This window comes from Manis javanica, chromosome 13 (assembly GCF_040802235.1).
Source record: "Manis javanica isolate MJ-LG chromosome 13, MJ_LKY, whole genome shotgun sequence".
NCBI classification, from domain to species: Eukaryota; Metazoa; Chordata; class Mammalia; order Pholidota; family Manidae; genus Manis; species Manis javanica.
In genome coordinates, this window is record NC_133168.1 from 88,074,643 (window position 1) to 88,095,110 (window position 20,468).

The window sequence follows — 20,468 nt, forward strand, 5'->3', positions numbered from 1 at the left end:
ATGGAACCAAGAAATCACACAGATGTTTCAGAATTCCTCCTCCTGGGATTGACTGACGATCCAGAACTGCAGCCCCTCCTCTTTGGACTGTTCCTGTCCATGTACCTGGTCACCATCCTGGGGAACCTGCTCATCATCCTGACTGTCAGCTCAGACCCCCAACTCCACACCTCCATGTACATCTTCCTCTCTAACTTATCCCTGGCTGACATCGGTTTAAGCACAACCACGATCCCCAAGATGCTGGTGAACATCCAAGCGCAGAATCAGCACATCAGTTACTCAGGCTGCATCACCCAGATTGGATTTGTCATGTTTCTTGGTGGATGTGAAAGTTGTCTCCTTGCAGCAATGGCCTGTGACCACTACGTGGCCATCTGCCACCCCGTGAGGTACATGGTCATCATGAACTCCCGGCTCTGTGTTCTGCTCATTCTGCTTTCCCTCCTCCTTAGCACTGGGGTGGCCCTGGTCCCTAGTCTGATGGTGTCACGGCTGTCCTTCTGCAGGGACCTGGAACTCCCCCACTTTTTCTGTGAACTTGCTCAGGTCATCAAATTGGCCTACTCTGATACCCTCAGTAATTATATCCTAATATATTTTGCAGCTGGCCTCTTTGCAGGTGTTCCTATATCTGGAATAACTTTTTCTTATGCTCAAATTGTCTATTCTATTTTGAGAATGCCATCAGCAGAAGGGAAGCTTAAAGCTTTTTCCACCTGTGGGTCTCATCTGTGCATTGTTTCCTTGTTCTACGGGACAGTGTTTGCGGTGTATATTAGTCTGTAGTTACTGACTCCTCCAGGAAGACCACAGTGGCTTCAGTGATGTACATGGTGGTTCCTGAAATAATGAACCCCTTCATCTACAGCCTGAGTAACAGGGACATGAAGGGGGCCTTGAGGAAACTCATCAGAAGGATACCTACTCTCTGTGATTATGCCACTTACTCTGGCATCAGGTTTCTAGAATGAGGGAAACCGATAGAACCATGAGTCTGCCACAGTGTCTGATTTATTCCATCACCAAATTTGTCTATAATAGTGAATGGAAAAGTACATTTAGTTGTGGTTGAAACCTGATTTTGCATTCTGTCTAGCTCTATGATGTTTTACAGTCAATTTCTATTTTCTAAATTCAAGGTCTTTGCTCAGGGTCTATGGAAGAAGAGCCTGAGGCAAGGATTTTAGTTGTATTTTTTTTCTCACTCGTACAAGAACGCACATTGCTAAATATATGTAGGACAGGGAAGGAATTGAAACAAGGTTGTGGGCAAAGTCAGATACTGGATTCCCCCTGAACTGCGGTGGGTCATCCAATTACACCTACAGGATGATAGTGGAGTGAGTGAGCTGACCTCTCACACACCTATTCAATAATAATTAGACTGGTTGCTGGTAAACCACCTCCTTATAAGGAATTAGTATCTACTGTACTCAGTTTCATTATCTATGAAATTTGGATCATTATATTATCTTAGTGGTTTGAGATGATTGTGAGATATTTTAACTACGTCAGTAGAAGACCTTCAATTTTAATAAGCAAAAGGATCTGTACCTGTAATATGACCACACGATAAAAGAGTTCTCTCTCCTTAGAAGGACGTTAGAGGTGGGGAGTGTCTAAGAAACAGGGGGATAGAGGGCCCTGTAGTCCTCCATGTGTCGTTTTGTCTTTGGACTGGTTGAGCTCAATGTCACCAGGTTGTGGCACCAGATGAAGAATTCATCCCAAAACATGATTCTGAAAACCATAACCAACTGTCACACTTTGATTCAGGTGTTTACATAATTTTCTATAGAGTCAATTAGAAGATATCTCTACAATGGGATTAAGTAGCGGTCCTCATCATATCCTATTCGTCCACATCCTATTTCCAATAACTTATGAATTTTATATGGTAAATATTATTTAGTTGGAAATATAGGCTTTGTAGAGGACGAGGTTCTCTGGGTGCAACTCTAAAAACAATCACTTTTATCCTCATGAGGTAGACAGTGGTGGAAATGAGCCAGAGAAATGGAAGTGGTAATGTAGCCAGGGTGACACAAATTGGATTAATGCAGACTGCATTTGATTTCCAGGATTGATCATTTCCTTCTCATTTTACTGTGATAGAATTGACATGTAAAACTGTGTAATATTAAGGTGTGCAATGTGTTGATTCGATACATTTATGTATTGCAAAATGATTACCACCCCTAGCATTAGCAAAAACCTCTAAGCTGGGACATCACTGACATTTCTTGTTGAGGTGAGAACATTTCAGTTCTACTCCTTTAGCAATACTCAGTAACCCAAAATATCAAAAAGCACAGCATGAGTCATAATCACCTGCTGCACGTGGGATCCTCATGAGCTAATCCTATAGGTGTAAGTGTGAGCTTCCTGATGAGCATTTCCTCCTGCTCTCTGATCCGTGCTTCCTCCAGCTCCTTGGGAACAACCTTTCTACTGTTTCTTTGTGTTTGATTATTTACTTATGTTTACCTACTTAGTATTTATTGAAATATAGCTGATATGCAATATTCCCCTGGTTGCAGGTGTACACATCATTGATTCACAGTTATTTGAGTTTGACTCTTGCTTGTCCATGAGTTGATGTTGTTTTGCTGCTCATGCGATTGGTGTCACATCCAATCTTTGCCACAAATAAGATCAAGGAAATTTCCACGCATGTACTTCTTAGAATTTTAAAGTTTCAGGTTGTCTTTAATCCACCTGAATATAATTTTTCTGAGGGATGTAAGATAGTGCTCCAATTATTTCATTGCTTAAACTATTTATTGACAAGATGATTTTTTCCCCACTGAGCAATCTCAGTGACCTTTTCAAATATTAGTTGACCATGTATGTGTGGGTTTATTTGTGGGCTCTTGGTTCTGTTCCATCAGTGTTTGTGTCTGCTTTGTGCTAGTACTCGTATGCTTTGATCACTCTAGCTTACCAATAGAGTTTGAGGTGAGGAAGAATAATGCTTCCTGCTTTGTCCTTTCTCAAGGATGCTCTGGCTATTCAGGGTCTATAACGCTGTAATCGTTTCTAAGTGCCCAGGTTGCTGGCATTAAGTACGCTCACAATACTGTGTTTACCTCACCACCATCCATCTATTGAATTCTTCATCTCCCAAAACTGAAATCAGTACCTAGTAACAGTCCACCCTGGTGCTCTTGCCCCAAGATCTCGACAGTCTCATTCTAATTTATGTGACTGAATTTGACTACCCTGGAAACTTATGCAAGTAGAATCAGACATTAAATATCCCTTTGTGACATATTTTACTGAGCATACTGTCTATAAGGTTCATCCATGCGTCAGAATTTCCCTCCTTTTGAGGTTGAATAAAGTCCCATTTGGTTGCAGTGTATTTTATTTATCCATTCATTAGTTGACAAGCAATTGAGGTGCTTCTACCTTGTGGCCATTGCAGATAATGCAGCCATGAAGATAAGTGTAGAAATACCTCCTCAAGTCCCTCATTTCATTTAATTTGGGAATATATCTAGAAATGGAATTACTAAATCATATGTAAATTCTACATTTAGTTTTCCTAGGAAATACCATATTGTTTTCAACACAAGATCATAGAAAAATTAACATAGAAAAATTAATTGATTACTGCATGAATATATTAAATTCATTAATGAAGAAAAGTTTGTAATGATGAATAAAATGGAGTAATATGTACACCTAGAAATTACGGTTGAAATGTCATTCTTTCCACTGATACTTTGCGTCAACCAGCAGACTAGCACTTTGTCCCTGACATCGTAATCTCTCAAAGCTCTAATTAAAATGAAGTGTCATAATTTCAACACATGATCCCATCAAGTGAACAAAAAGTGTCCTGAAAATATTGAGATGAAATAGGGAAGGTGTTTCAATGTCAAATTTGTCTATATTGATGACAGTCAGAAATGTTTGAAAATTATAGATCAGAATCTGCAGTACGAAGTAGAATGAAGATTAAGAATCAGGAAACATTCAGGGGATCTGAATGGAATATCGAGCATTTGCATTTTACCATTACTTAGCTGTACTTGGGAATGTATTTTGAGGTTTCTGAGGAACCTCCATACTGCTTTCCACAATGGCTGAACTAGTTTACATTCCCAACAGCAGTGTAGGAGGGTTCCCCTTTCTCTGCATCTTCGCCAACATTTGTTGTTGTTTGTCTTTTGGATGTTGGCCATCCTAACTGGTGTGAGGTGATATTTTATTGTGATTTTAATTTGCATTTCCCTGATAATTAGCAATATGGAGCATCTTTTCATGCCTATTGGCCATCTGAATTTCTTCTTTGGAGAAGTCTCTGTTCATATCCTCTGCCCATTTTTTAATTGGGTTATTTGCTTTTTGGGTGTTGAGGCGTGTGATTTCTTTCTATATTTTGGATGTTAACCCCTTGTCGGGTATGTCATTTGCAAATATATCCTCCCATAGTGTAGGATGCCTTTTGTTCTGCTCATGGTGTCCTTTGCTATACAGAAGCTTTTTAGCATGATGTAATCCCATTTGTTCATTTTTAATTTTGTTTCCCTTGCCCAAGGAGATGTGTTCAGGAAAAAGTTGCTCATGTTTATATTCAAGAGATTTTTGCCTATGTTTCCTTCTAAGAGTTTTATGGTTTAATGTCTTACTTTCAGGTCTTTGATCCATTTTGAATTTCCTTTTGTGTATGGGTTAGAGAATAATCCAGTTTCATATTCTTGCACGTAGCTGTCCATTTTTGCCAAGACCAGTTGTTGAAGTTGCTGTCATTTCCCCATTGTATATCCATGGCTCCTTTATTGTATATTAATTGACCATATATGTTTGTGTTTATATCTGGGCTCTCTAGTCTGTTCCACTCATCTATGGGTCTGTTCTTGTGCCAGTACAAAAATTGTCTTGATTACTGTGGCTTTATAGTAGAGCTTGAAGTTCAGAAGCGATATCCCCACCCCCAGCTTTATTCTTCCTTCTCAGGATTGCTTTGGCTATTCAGGGTCTTTTGTGGTTCCATACAAATTTTAGAACTATTTGCTCTTGTTCATTGAAGAATATTTTTGGTGTATTGACAGGGATTGCATTGAATCTGTAGATTCCTTTAGGCAGGATGGCCTTTTTGACAATATTAATTCTTCCTTTCCATGAGCATGGGATGTGTTTGCATTTATTGTTATCTTCTTTAATTTCTCTCATTAGTGTCTTGTAGTTTTCAGAGTATAGTAGGTCTTTCACTTCCTTGGTTAGGTTTAGTCCTAGGTATTTTATTCTTTTTGATGCAATTGTGAATGGAATTGTTTTCCTTATTACTATTTCTTCTAGTTCATTGTTAGTGTGTAGGAATGCAACAGATTTCTGTGTATTAATTTTGTATCCTGCAACTTTGCTGAATTCAGGTATTAGATCTAGTAGTTTTGAAGTGGATTCTTCAGGGTTTTTTATGTACAATATCATATCATCTGCAAACAGGGACAGTTTAACTTCTTTTTTGCCTATCTGCATGCCTTTCATTTCTGTGTGTTGTCTGATTGCCGTGGCTAGGACCTCCAGTACTATGTTGAATAAAAGTGGGTAAAGTGGGCATCCCTGTCTTGTTCACGATCTTAAAGGAAAAGCTTTCAGATTCTCACTGTTAAGTATAATGTTGGCTGTGGGCTTGTCATATATGGCCTTTTTTATGTGGAGGTACTATCTGGCATTTACTTTCATCCTGGTGTTGGTGGAGGGAAGAGGGGTCAGTCAGCTTCACCTGAAGCCAGATACATCCACCTAAAGAGGAGTTGGTGTCATTTTGGGTGCTTGGCTGTGAGGCCTGTGGAGGAGGAAGTGCAGACCCAGACCAATAGAGCAGGCTGCCTCCTTTTTCTACTTTTCCCTTGTCCCTCTTCATAAAATGAGCAAATATTTTGAATTAGAAGAGCAGCATTATCAATTGGAATGTCACCATTAGGCCCTTTTCAGAATTAACAAGTATTGGCATTCTGCTATATCAGCTTCATGCATATTTATACATCAACAAAATAGTAGAAATACAGAACGCACTCCTTTCAACTTCCCCTTTATTCCCTGACTCCCTCCACAGAGGCAGCACCAATTTGAGGCTTATCCCCAGGCATGCTTAATATTGTGTGTTTGTACATACTAGTGATGTCTGTGATATATTTGATTCCCAGTTCTCCCACTTAAAGTCTGTAAGACACTGAGCAAATGATTTATTCTTTTTTTGCTTCCATTTTATCCTTGTTAAATGATGATGATAACAGCACATACTCGGTAAGTTTGGTATACAGAGTCAATGAATTAAGTAAAAATGCTTTAGAAACTGTATTTTGTGTATAGAACAAAATAAGTGCTACCCGTATGTTTATTGTCAGTCATTATATTATATTATTCCTTCAGTTATAGGATTCCAGCCTTTGTTTCAAAGGTATATTTGAATTAAACCATGTTCTAATAACAGTATTTGGGAAACTAGTGTTCATTTATTTCCAAAATATAGTTTCCTTATAGGGGTAGATATATATTACCTGGGTAAATGCATGTAATTACATAGAAAATATAGCTTAAAATGCAAATACTCAGAGATCATTTTAGGTATGTCTCATTGACTATTGAATCTGCTCATCCATATTAAATTTAGCAATTTTTACTATATTCTGTGTATGTGTATTTAAGAGGCATTGATTTTCTTCATAGAATTTCACTGCCACGTTTCCCAATTCATTGTTAATGGCTTCAATATGCTTTTCTTTTTTTCATAATGGACCATGGGTTGGAATTATGATTCTTGGTTGTCAATATTGTTGCAGTAAATTATAAATGATCAAAGATCAGTCAACCTGTGATACAACATGACTTTGAGGATATAACCATAAGATTTGGGACTAGTTTGTTCTAACAACAGCTTTTTGTAGCTGACTGTTGTGATACAATAATTAAGACACGGAGAGGTATGACAGACTTGTTGATTGAAAGGGAGAGCTCAGAGGAAAATCAAGACATAAATGGATAGGTTATCTATTGTTGAAGTGAGATTATAGTAAACTGATGCACTAATTAAAAGGTACTGGAACATTAAATAAGTTTAGTATCCCATCTCACATCGAAGTCAAAATGAAACTCTAAGTGGGTTCATGCCTCAAACAGAGAAACCCCTATGAGAAATCATTTATTTTGAGGTAAGTATGGGTTATAAGAACAATATCTACTGAGAATAAACCACCAAAGAATATGTTGGCAACTAAGCTCTATTACCACTGGGTATTTAGTTTCACCCAAAATATATTACAAATGATTTACATTCACATTTGTAAGACAAACCACAACCTAGTGAAGAGGTTTTCAATGCATATAGCTAACAAAAACGTACTCTTGATTAAGTAAAGAGCTGCTACAAATGAATAAGAAAAAAGAGGTAGGACACTACAAATCCTGTAAACAGATATTTCACAGAAGAGGAAAATAAATGGCCTATAGCATGTGACACATTCTCAATCTCATAATAAGAGAAATCTAAATTATTTAGATAATATTTTATAACCACTTGATTGTAGGAATAAATGAAAACATGTTAGAGATGATGTAGATCTCAGGAAAAGTCTTCTGGTATGAAAATTGGTTCAACCTCTTAGGAAGTCTTTGGAATTATCCAAAGGACAAGTACTCCCATATACCATATAACTCCATCTATAATACAATATGTTCCCTCATTTTCATCAGGAGACATGTATGAGATTATTCAAATAGAAATATTCATAATAGCAGAAAATGACATAGAGTTCTAGATGGGTCATTATGTAGGTCTATGGGAGACACATGCACTAGCCGTAATGACAGAACAAAACTTCCCTGTAAGATGATCAAGAACCTCCTGGCTGTTTTGGGTACACTACCATGATCTTTGGAGGCCACTCTGCTGTTACTCCAGGAACACAGGAAGTGAACTTCAAGGCCTTGTCCCCAAGGAGCCAGAAGGGCCAGCATTGCTGGTTCATGTGTCAAAACGTCCAGGGTCATGTCCACTCAGCAGAGTATCCAGGCCTTAGGGCATTTGCTGCTGGCAGCAGGATGTTGATCTGTTGGCCACATACTAGCTTCCAAAATTCCTTGGTTTGCTCATGCAGTTGTATAGGAAAGGTACCAGTGTGGGTTATCATGTCCACAGGGCTCACTGTCCCCATCCAGGGCAACTCATTCAAACATCGTAGCACAGCCAACAACTGGACTGAGCAGCCCAGTAGGTTACTGTTGTCTGACTTCATGACAGATTTCAACAAATCATTGAACATCTCTATTATACCTACACATTTCTCTTATACCTCTATAACCCATCTGCAACCCCCACATGGAGAGGCATGAAACTCTGGTATGCTAGACCAGGATGGGACCGCTTTTATGCCACTGTCCTGTCGCAAGACAACTCTTTTGCATGCATCTGATGGACAGGATTTACCTGTGTTGGTGTCATTAAAACATGTATCTTATTACCCTTAAAGTTATTTTCTCCCACAGTCCTTGTGAGTAGGCCCACCTTCTAGCCACAGCTGCTGCTTGCTGAGTGTGCACAGAGCTCTCTCCTGGTTCAGCTGCTGTAGGGTTATGTGTTACATGAAATTTCCACTTTATTCCTAATTACTTCAAAAATCCATCAACATCATCCACAACATAAACAAAAAGGACAACAACCACATGATCATCTTCATAGATGCTGAAAAAGCATTCGACAAAATTCAACATCCATTAATGATAAAACTCAACAAAATGCGTATAGAGGGCAGGTACCTCAACATACTAAAGGCCGTATATGATAAACCCACAGCCAACATGATACTGAACAGTGAGAAGCTGAAAGCTTTTCCTCTTAAATTGGGAAAAAGACAGGGGTGCCCACTCTCCCCACTGTTATTCAACATAGTACTGGAGGTCCTAGACACAGCAGTTAGACAAAACAACGAAATACAAGGCATCCAGATTGGAAAAGAAGAAGTTAACTTGTCACTATTTGCAGATGGCAGGATATTGTACATAAAAAAAACCTAAAGATTCCACCCCAAAACTACTGGAACTAATACTGGAATTCAGCAAAGTTGCAGGATACAGAATTAATACACAGAAATCTGTTGCATTCCTGTACACTAACAATGAACTAATAGAAAGAGAAATCAAGCTGAAAAGCTTCTGTACAGCAAAGGACACCATCAATAGAACAAAAAGGTACCCTACAGTATGGAAGAATATATTCATAATGACAGATCCGATAAAGGATTGACATCCAAAATACTTAAAGAGCTCAGACACCTCAACATACCAAAAGCAAATAATCCAATTAAAATTCGGCTGAGGAGCTGAATAGAAAGTTTTTTTAAAGAAGAAATTCAGATGACCAGCAGACACATGAAAAGATGCTCCACATCACTTGTTATCAGAGAAATACAAATTAAAACCACAATGAGATATCGCCTCACACCAGTAAGGATTGCCATCATTGAAAAGACAAAGAACAAATGTTGGCGAGATTGTGGAGAAAGGGGAACCCTCCTACACTGCTGGTGGGAAAGTAAATAAGTTCAACCATTGTGGAAAGCAGTGTGGAGGTACCTTAAAATGCTCAAAGTAGAAATACCACTTGATCCAGGAATTCTACTTCTAGGAATTTACCCTAAGACTGCAGCACTCCAGTTTGAAAAAGACAGATGCATCCTTGTGTTTATCACTGCACTATTTACAATAACCAATATATGGAAGCAACCTAAATGTCCATCAGTAGATGAATGGATAAAGAAGATGTGGTACATATACACAATGGAATATTTCTCAGCCATAAGAAGAAAACAAATCCTATCATTTGCAACAACATGGATGGAGCTGAAGGGTATTATGCTCAGTGAAATAAGCCAGGCAGAGAAAGACAAGTACCAAATAATTTCACCCATTTGTGGAGTATAACAACAAAGGAAAACTGAAGAAACAAAACAGCAGCAGAATCACAGAACCCAAGAATGGTCTAACAGTTACCAAAGGGAAAGGGACTGGGGACGATGGGTGGTAAGGGAGGGATAAGGACAGGGAAAAAGAAAGGGGGCATTATGATTAGCCTGTATAGTGTGTGTGGGGGGGCACGGGAGGGCTGTGCAACACAGAGAAGGCAAGTAGTGATTTTACAGCATCTTATGATGCTGATGGACAGTGACTGTGAAGGGGTATTGGGGGGGACTAGGTGAAGGGGTATCCTAGTAAACATAATGTTCTTCATGTAATTGTAGATTAATGATACTAAAAAAAATGGGCAGAGGAGCTGAGCAAACACTTCTCCAAAGAAGAAATTCAGATGGCCAACAGACACATGAAAAGATGCTTCACATCATTAATTATCAAGAAATACAAATTAAAACTACAATGAGATATCACCTCATACCAGTAAGGATGGCCACCATCCAAAAGACAAACAACAACAAATGTTGGCGAGGCTGTGGAGAAAGGGGAACCCTCCTACACTGCTGGTGGGAATGTAAATTAGTTCAACCATTGTGGAAAGCAGTATGGAGGTTCATCAAAATGCTCAAAATAGACTTACCATTTGACCCAGGAATTCCACTCCTAGGAATTTACCCTAAGAACGCAGCAATCAGGCTTGAGAAAGACACATGCACTCCTATGTTTATCGCAGCACTATTTACAATAGCCAAGAATTGGGAGCAACCTAAATGTCCATCAATAAATGAATGGATAAAGAAGATGTGGTACATCTACACAATGGAATACTACTCAGCCATAAGAAGAGGGCAAATCCTACCATTTGCAGCAACATGGATGGCGCTGGAGGGTATTATGCTCAGTGAAATAAGCCAAGCGGAGAAAGAGAAATACCAAATGATTTCACTCATCTGTGGAGTATAAGAACAAAGGAAAAACTGAAGTAACAAAACAGCAGCAGAATCACAGAACCCAAGAATGGACTAAGAGGTACCAAAGGGAAAGGGATGGGGTAGGATGGGTGGGTAGGGAGGGATAAGTGGGGGGAGAAGAAGAATGGGGTATTAAGATTAGCATGCATGGGGGGGATGTGAGAAAGGGGAGGGCTGTACAATACAGAGAAGACAAGTAGTGATTCTACAACATTTTGCTATGCTGATGGACAGTGACTGTAAAGGGGTTTAGAGGGGGGACCTGGTATAGGAGAGAGCCTAGTAAACATAATATTCTTCATGTAAGTGTAGATTAAATATAACAACAAAAAAGAAAGAAAGAAAAGGTGGATTACTCCCTGATAGGATAAAACTAACTGTAAATCAACGATTAATGCATGCTTTAAATATCCTTAATTTTGATCACTTAAAGGGTGTCAGATGATCGGCTATGGAGGTACCCTTTTCTGATAATATTCCTTTCTCTTAAAAAAAAAGCAGTTCCTGGGTGGTGACCTCCAATGAGTTCTACACAATGGTATAAAGGGCATATCAAAGTGTGGGCAAAGGGTCTGTTTGTGTTTATACAGAGGATCAAAGCCTAATTTGGCTACCCAGAAAATGAACTAAGATACGATATGAAGAAGAACTTCCAACATCAGCACTCTCTGGAAGAGTCATACCAGAAGATTATCATCAAAAAACCTCAACAAAGATCCAGGCGATGCTGCAGTTGTAGCTGCATTCATCCCACCGGTTCGGGGACTTACCATTGGAATGAAGAAGGAGATATCTAAGCTGGCCTGTGCATACAGTAAAGCAACAAATTTGACTGGATCTATACTGTTGGAACTCAACCAAGAATTAGGAGAAGTGCAAGTTGTAGCGCTCCAAAATCTTACAACTACAGACTATCTACTGTTAAAAGAACATATGGGATGTGAACAGTTCCCAGGAATGAGTTGTTTTAATTTGTCTGATTTCTCTCAGACTGTTCAAGTACAATTGGACAATATCCATTATATCATAGACAAATTTTCACAAATGCCTAGGGTGCCTAACTGGTTTTCTTGGCTTCACTGGAGATGGCTGATAATTATAGATCTGCTTTGGTTATGTAACTATATTCCTATTATGTTAATGTGTGTGTGCAATTTAATTAGTAGTTTAAAATGTATACATGCTTAATTTACTCTACAAGAAGATATGTCAAAGAAATATTCAATCTTCCCATGTTTTCTCCCATCTGCTACCTCTATAGCTTTTCTTCTTCTGTCCTAATTACAACCCTTAAGTAGAATTCGTGCCTCATATCGAATTTACTCAGTATCATAATTCTTCCAAGTGGTAAAGATACCTCAAGACAAATGCTGGGCATAAAAGCCACAGGGCATAAATATGCAAAGAAGTAAAAAGCTAACCTTTTCAAACAATTACGGCTTCTCTCTCACTTACCAACTTTACATTTCCCTGTATGGCCCCAGAAGATGACTGGTTAGCCAGAGACGGGTAAGATTCCTCAAGGGAGGAACAACCTAAGACAGGCACAGTCGCAGGGGGGCCATCAGGTGAGAAATTGGGGATCAACAGAGGTGAGTCTTAGAACCTCACCCCCCTGTTTTGAGAGAAATCTTCTGCATTCATGGATGTTTTAATGCCCTTGTCTAGCTTGGATTAACACATAGTCTACAGGCACACACCTGATCATCTACATTTGCTCTCTTACAACACTAAACTATGTTTTCTACCTTTATCTTGCATCTACCTACCACTTCAGCATTTTATTAAAAAATAATAATAATAAAAATAATAATAAGGGAGAAATGTGAGATTCACATATAAATCAAGTATAAAAATCAAACGAATATTCATATTTGACCTGATTGTTTATAGTTCATAATGCGAGATCAAAACCAAAAGTTTATGTGATGACTGCCCTTGTACTGTTCACCATGTAAGAACTTATTCACTATGTAAGAATTTGTTCACCATGTAAGAACTTGTTCATTATGCTTCAGAAGATTGGAGACTGATGAGAAAAAAAAAAAAAAGCAATATTAAGTCCTATTAAAAAAATAAAATAAAATAAAATAAATAAAAAAGTATCCATGGATGGGCCAATTATTGTTATTATGTGGAGGTAAAAGAAAGGGCCTACTGTTCTACCACATTGATGATTATCACTCTCTAAGCAGATTCCAATATATACTCTGTAATAAGGACTAATATGAACAGTTATTTCATTCCCTTTTAGATTTCCATTACCAATGTTTCTGAATTTCATACTAGTAGCTTCATACTATATATCGATATTTTAAACCTTATGGACTATAAACAACAATTACAGGGTTTGGAGTCAATAATGTTGCAATTATTATAAAAGAGGGCAACCTGTGGTTCAATGTGCCATTGTGATTATAACAAAAATTTGAAAATGGGACTTGTTTATTAATGCAATAAATTTAGTTTTAGCTGACTGATGTGATACAATAATTAAGACATAGCATATTGGTGCAGGGAAGCTTGTCTATTATTCTGAGAACAGCATCTGGAAGATTATAAATGCATACATGAGCAGTGTACTTATTACCAACTGGCATTATAGTGAATGGATGGGAGGTTCAATAAAAAGCTCTCAAATGTAAAAATAAATTTGGATTCCTATCTCACATCAAACATAAAAATTAATTTAAGAGTTTAGGGGTGGAACCAGGATGGCAGCGTAAGTAGAGCAGTGGAAATCTCCCCAAAACACATAGAGCTATGAAAATATAACAAAGAAAACTCTTCCTAAAATAGAGACCAGAGGACACAGGACAACATCCAGACTACATCCACACCTGCAAGAACCCAGCGCCTTGCGAAGGGGGTAAGATACAAGCCCGGGCCCGGCGGGACCCGAACACCCCTTCCCCCGGCTCCCTGCGGATGGAGAGAAACTGGAGTGGTATTTTTTTTTGGCGAGTGCTTTTTGGAAGCCTTAAAGGGACAGGGACCCCGGTGCTAGGGAGGCAGGGTGGCGGGACCGGTGAGCGGGTGCCTGGGACCAGTGCCTGAGGACAAAGATTATCGTGCGTTTTTCCCTACGGGACCAGTGGGCAGGTGCCTGAGACCGGCGCCTGAGGACGGAGGAAATTGCGCGTTTTTCCCCCTTTTTTTTCTCTTTTTGGCGAGTGCTTTTTGGAAGCCTTAAAGGGAGAGGGACCCAGGTGCTAGGGAGGCAGAGGAGCAGGACCGGTGAGCGGGTGCCTGGGAGCAGCGCCTGAGGACAAAGAATATCGCGTGTTTTTCCCTGCGGGACCGGTGGGCAGGTGTCTGAGACCAGCACCTAAGGACAGAGGAAATTGCACGTTTTCCCCCCTTTTTTCTCTATTTTTGGCGAGTGCTGTTTGGAAGCCTTAAAGGGACAGGGACCCCAGTGCTAGGGAGGCAGAGCAGCAGGACCGGTGAGCGGGTGCCCGTGACCGGCACCTGAGGACAAAGAATATCGCATGTTTTTCCCTGCGGGACAGGTGGGCGGGTGCTTTTTGGAAGTCTTGAAGGGACAGGGACCCCGGTGCTAGGCAGGCAGGGCAGCAGGACAAGTGAGTGGGTTCCTGGGACCAGCGCCTGAGGAAAAAAAAATTCGCGTGTTTTTTCCTTTTTATTTTTTATTTTTTATTTTTTATTCCCTCTCTCATTGTTGGTGTTGTTGTTTTGGTTTGGAGAGTGCTTTTTGTAAGTCTTAAAGGGGCAGGACAGGACACTTACACCAGAGGCAGGGAATCTGGGAATCTCTGGGCACTCTCACCCCCTAGGAAACAGGGAGCAAAGAGGCCCCTTACGGAGATAAATAGCCTCCAAGCCGCACCCCCTCCAACGGGGCTCCATCACTTTGGAGGAGCAGCCCCAGCTAGGCCACACCTACAGCAACAGCGGAGATAAACTCCATAGCAAAAGGGCAGGTAGCAGAAGCCCTGTCTGCACACAGCTGAGAAGCATAAGCCACTAGAGGTCGCTATTCTCCCAGTAGAGGAAGGCCACAAACCAACAAGAAGGGAAGCTCTTCCAGCGGTCACTCGTACCAGATCTGCAAACTATCTCTATCACCATGAAAAGGCAAAACAACAGGCAGACAAAGATCACAGAGACAACACCTGAGAAGGAGACAGACCTAAACAGTCCTCCTGAAAAAGAATTCAAAATAAAAATCATGAACATGCTGACAGAGATGCAGAGAAAAATGCAAGAGCAATGGGATGAAGTCCGGAGGGAGATCACAGATGTCAGGAAGGAGATCACAGAAGTGAAACAATCCATGGAAGGATTTATAAGCAGAATGGATAAGATGGAAGAGGCCATTGAAGGAATAGAAGCCAGAGAACAGGAACATATAGAAGCTGACATAGAGAGAGATAAAAGGATCTCCAGGAATGAAACAACACTAAGAGAACTATGTGACCAATCCAAAAGGAATAATATTCATATTATATGGGTACCAGAAGAAGAAGAAAGAGGAAAAGGGATAGAAAGTCTCGTTGAAGAAATAATTGCTAAAAACTTCCCCAAACTGGGGGAGGAAATAATTGAACAGACCATGGAATTACACAGAACCCCCAACAGAAAGGATCCAAGGAGGACAACACCAAGACACGTAGTAATTAAAATGGCAAGGATCAAGGACAAGGAAAGAGTTTTAAAGGCAGCTAGAGAGAAAAAGGTCACCTATAAAGGAAAACCCATCAGGCTAACATCAGACTTCTTGACAGAAAACCTACAGGTAAGAAGAGAATGGCATGATATACTTAATGCAATGAAACAGAAGGGCCTTGAACCAAGGATACTGTATCCAGCATGACTATCATTTAAATATGATGGCGGGACTAAACAATTCCCAGACAAGGAAAAGCTGAGGGATTTTGCTTCCCACAAACCACATCTACAGGGCATCCTACAGGGACTGCTCTAGATGGGAGCACCCCTAAAAAGAGCACAGAACAAAACACCCAACATATGAAGAATGGAGGAGCAGGAATAAGAAGGGAGAGAAGAAAAGAATCTCCAGACAGTGTATATAACAGTTCAATAAGTGAGCTAAGTTAGGGAGTAAGATACTAAAGAAGCTAACCTTGAACCTTTGGTAACCACGAATCTAAAGCCTGCAATGGCAATAAGTACATATCTCTCAATAGTGACCCTAAATGTAAATGGACTTAACGCACCAATCAAAAGACACAGAGTAATAGAATGGATAAAAAAGCAAGACCCATCTATATGCTGCTTACAAGAAACTCACCTTAAACCCAAAGACAAGCATAGACTAAAAGTCAAGGGATGGAAAAACATATTTCAGGCAAACAACAGTGAGAAGAAAGCTGGGATTGCAGTACTAATATCAGACCAAATAGACTTCAAAACAAAGAAAGTAACAAGAGATAAAGAAGGACACTACATAATGATAAAGGGCTCAGTCCAACAAGAGGATATAACCATTCTAAATATATATGCACCCAATACAGGAGCACCCGCATATGTGAAACAAATACTAACAGAACTAAAGAGGGAAACAGACTGCAATGCATCCATTTTAGGAGACTGCAACACACCACTCACCCCAAAGGATAGATCCACCGGGCAGAAAATAAGTAAGGACACACAGGCACTGAACAACACACTAGAACAGATGGACCTAATAGACATCTTTTGAACTCTACATCCAAAAGCAACAGGATATACATTCTTCTCAAGTGCACATGGAACATTCTCCAGAATAGACTATATACTAGCTCACAAAAAGAGCCTCAGTAAATTCCAAAATATTGAAATTCTACCAACCAATTTTTCAGACCATAAAGGTATAAAAGTAGAAATAAATTCTATAAAGAAAACAAAAAGGCTCACAAACACATGGAGGCTTAACAACATGCTACTAAATAATCAATGGATCAATGAACAAATCAAAATAGAGATCAAGGAATATATAGAAACAAATGACAACAACAACACTAAGCCCCAACTTCTGTGGGATGCAGCGAAAGCAGTCTTAAGATGAAAGTATATAGCAGACTTGAGGAAGGAAGAACAATTCCAAATGAATAGTCTAACATCACAATTATCGAAACTGGAAAAAGAAGAACAAATGAGGCCTAAAGTCAGCAGAAGGAGGGACATAATAAATATCAGAGAAGAAATAAACAAAATTGAGAAGAATAAAACAATAGCAAAAGTCAACGAAACCAAGAGCTGGTTCTTTGAGAAAATAAACAAAATAGACAAGCCTCTAGCCAAACTTATTAAGAGAAAAAGAGAATCAACACAAATCAACAGAATCAGAAATCAGAATGGAAAAATCATGACAGACTCCACAGAAATACAAAGAATTATTAAAGACTACTATGAATACCTATATGCCAACACGCTGGAAAACCTAGAAGAAATGGACAACTTCCTAGAAAAATACAACCTCCCAAGACTGACCAAGGAAGAAACACAAAAGTTAAACAAACCAATTATGAGCAAAGAAATTGAAACGGTAATCAAAAAACTACCCAAGAACAAAACCCCGGAGCCGGACGGATTTACCTCGAAATTTTATCAGACACACAGAGAAGACATAATACCCATTCTCCTTAAAGTGTTCCACAAAACAGAAGAAGAGGGAATACTCCCAAACTCATTCTATGAAGCCAAAATCATCCTAATACCAAAACCAGGCAAAGACCCCACCAAAAAAGAAAATTACAGACCAATATCCCTGATGAATGTAGATGCAAAAATATTCTATAAAATATTAGGAAACAGAATTCAACAGTATATCAAAAGGATCATACACCATGACCAAGTGGGATTCATCCCAGGGATGCAAGGATGGTACAACATTCAAAAGTCCATCAACATCATCCACCACATCAACAAAAAGAAAGACAAAAACCACATGATCATCTCCATAGATGCTGAAAAAGCATTTGACAAAATTCACCATCCATTCATGAGAAAAACTCTCAGCAAAATGGGAATAGAGGGCAAGTACCTCAACATAATAAAGGCCATCTATGATAAACCCACAGCCAGCATTATACTGAACAGCGAGAAGCTGAAAGCATTTCCACTGAGATCGGGAACCAGACAGGGATGCCCACTCTCCACACTGTCATTTAACATAGTACTGGAGGTCCTAGCCACGGCAATCAGACAAAACAAAGAAATACAAGGAATCCAGATTGGTAAAGAAGAAATTAAACTGTCACTATTTGAAGATGATATGATACTGTACATAAAAAACCCTAAGGACTCCACTCCAAAACTACTAGAACTTATATCGGAATACAGCAAAGTTGCAGGATACAAAATTAGCACACAGAAATCTGTAGCTTTCCTATACACTAACAATGAATCAATAGAAAGAGAAATCAGGAAAACAATTCCATTCACCATTACATCAAAAAGAATAAACTACCTAGGAACAAACCTAACCAAAGAAGTGAAAGAGTTATACTCTGAAAACTACAAGTCACTCTTAAGAGAAATTAAAGGGGACACTAATAAATGGAAACTCATCCCATGCTCATGGCTAGGAAGAATTAATATCATCAAAATGGCCATTCTGCCCAAAGCAATATACAGATTTGATGCAATCCCTCTAAAATTACCAGCAACATTCTTCAATGAATTGGAACAAATAATTCAAAATTCATATGGAAACACCAAAGACCCCCAATAGCCAAAGCAATCCTGAAAAAGAGGAATAAAGTAGGGGGGATCTCACTACCCAACTTCAAGCTCTACTACAAAGCCATAGTAATCAAGACAATTTGGTACTGGCACAAGAAGAGAGCCACAGAGCAGTGGAACAGATCAGAGACTCCAGAAATTAACCAAAACATATATGCTCAATTAATATTTGATAAAGGAGCCATGGACATACAATGGCAAAATAAATGACAGTCTCTTCAATAGATGGTGCTGGCAAAACTGGACAGCTACATGTAGGAGAATGAAACTGGACCATTGTCTAACCCCATATCCAAAGGTAAACTCAAAATGGATCAAAGACCTGAATGTAAGTCATGAAAACATTAAACTCTTGGAAAATAACATAGGCAAAAACCTCTTAGACATAAACATGAGTGACCTCTTCTTGAACATATCTCCCCAGGCAAGGAAAACAACAGCAAAAATGAGCAATTGGGACTACATTAAGCTGAAAAGCTTCTGTACAGCAAAAGACACCATCAATAGAACAAAAAGGAACCCTACAGTATGGGAGAATATATTTGAAAATGACAGATCCGATAAAGGCTTGACGTCCAGAATATATAAAGAGCTCACACGCCTCAACAAACAAAAAACAAACAATCCAATTAAAAAATGGGCAGAGGAACTGAACAGACAGTTCCCTAAAAAAGAAATACAGATGGCCAAGAGACACATGAAGATGGTCCACATTACTAATTATCAGAGAAATGCAAATTAAAACTACAATGAGTTATCACCTCACACCAGTAAGGATAGCCGCCATCCAAAAGACAAACAACAACAAATGTTGGTGAGGCTGTGGAGAAAGGGGAACCCTCCTACACTGCTGGTGGGAATGTAAATTACTTCAACCATTGTGGAAAGCAGTATGGAGGTTCATCAAAATGCTCAAAACAGACCTACCATTTGACCTAGGAATTCCATTCCTAGGAATTTACCCTAAGAACACAGCAATCAAGTTTGAGAAAGACAGATGCACCCCTATGTTTATCGCAGCACTATTTACAATACACAAGAATTGGAAGCAACCTAAATGTCCATCGGTAGATGAATGGATAAAGAAGCTGTGGTACATATACACAATGGAATACTACACAGCCATAAGAAGTGGAAAAATCCAACCATTTGCAGCAACATGGATGGAGCTGGAGAGTATTATGCTCAGTGAAATAAGCCAAGCGGAGAAAGAGAAATACCAAATGATTTCACTCATCTGTGGAGTATATGAACAAAGGAAAAACTGAAGGAACAAAACAGCAGCGAAATTACAGAACCCAAAAATGGACTAACAGGTACCAAAAGGAAAGGAACTGGGGAGGATGGGTGGGCAGGGAGGGGTAAGGGGGGGGAAGAAGAAGGGGGGTATTAAGATTAGCATGCATGGAGAGGGGAGGAAGAAAGGTGAGGGTGTGCTGCACAACACAGAGAGGACAAGTAGGGATTCTACAACATTTTGCTAAGCTGATGGACAGTAACCGTAATGTGGTTGTTAGGGGGGACCTGATATAGGGGAGAGTATAGTAAACATAGTATTCTTCATGTAAGTGTAGATTAAAGATTAAAAAAAAAAGGGAGAAAGAAAGAAAGAAAAGGGGGATTACTCCTTGATAGGATAAAACTATTGGTAAATCAAAGATCAACGCATGCTTTAAATATCCTTAATGTTGATCACTTAAAGGGTGTCAGCTGATCAGCTATGGAGGTACTCTTTTCTGATAATATTCTTTCACTTAATTAAAAAAAAAAGCGGTCCCTGTGTGCTGACCTCCAATGAGTTCTGCACAGTGGTATAGAGGGCATGTCAAAGTTTGGGCAAAGGATCTGTTTGTTTCTATGCAGAAG

General features: G+C 39.3%; 1 pseudogene; it reads left to right on the forward strand.

Annotated features, from left to right (window-relative positions):
* LOC140845405 (olfactory receptor 7G2-like) lies at positions 1–974 on the forward strand (annotated as a pseudogene).
* The last annotated feature ends 19,494 nt before the right edge of the window (positions 975–20,468 follow it).